Source organism: Bison bison, unplaced genomic scaffold (genome assembly GCF_000754665.1).
Source record: "Bison bison bison isolate TAMUID 2011002044 unplaced genomic scaffold, Bison_UMD1.0 scf7180017851412, whole genome shotgun sequence".
Lineage (NCBI taxonomy): Eukaryota > Metazoa > Chordata > Mammalia > Artiodactyla > Bovidae > Bison > Bison bison.
In genome coordinates this window covers 1-262 of record NW_011481985.1, presented here as the reverse complement: position 1 = coordinate 262, position 262 = coordinate 1, and positions in this window count along the sequence as shown.

Here is a 262-nt window from a genome sequence, read left to right as displayed (position 1 = left end):
CAAAGTATAATAAATGTCCGGTATATTTCCTTTTTCTGGGTTAGTTTTAGCAATGAACACTGAAATTACTGTTTCTTCTAAGAGTCAACATTATAAGGAAATACAGTAAAACTCTATGCTCTTATATTTAGTACCTACAGTCTAACAACAACAACTGGCGCTGGTTTGATGACCGCTCTGGACGTTGGTGTAGTTACAGTGCAAGCAACAACAGCACTATTGATTCTGCCTGGAAATCTGGAGAGACAAGTGTGCGTTTCAC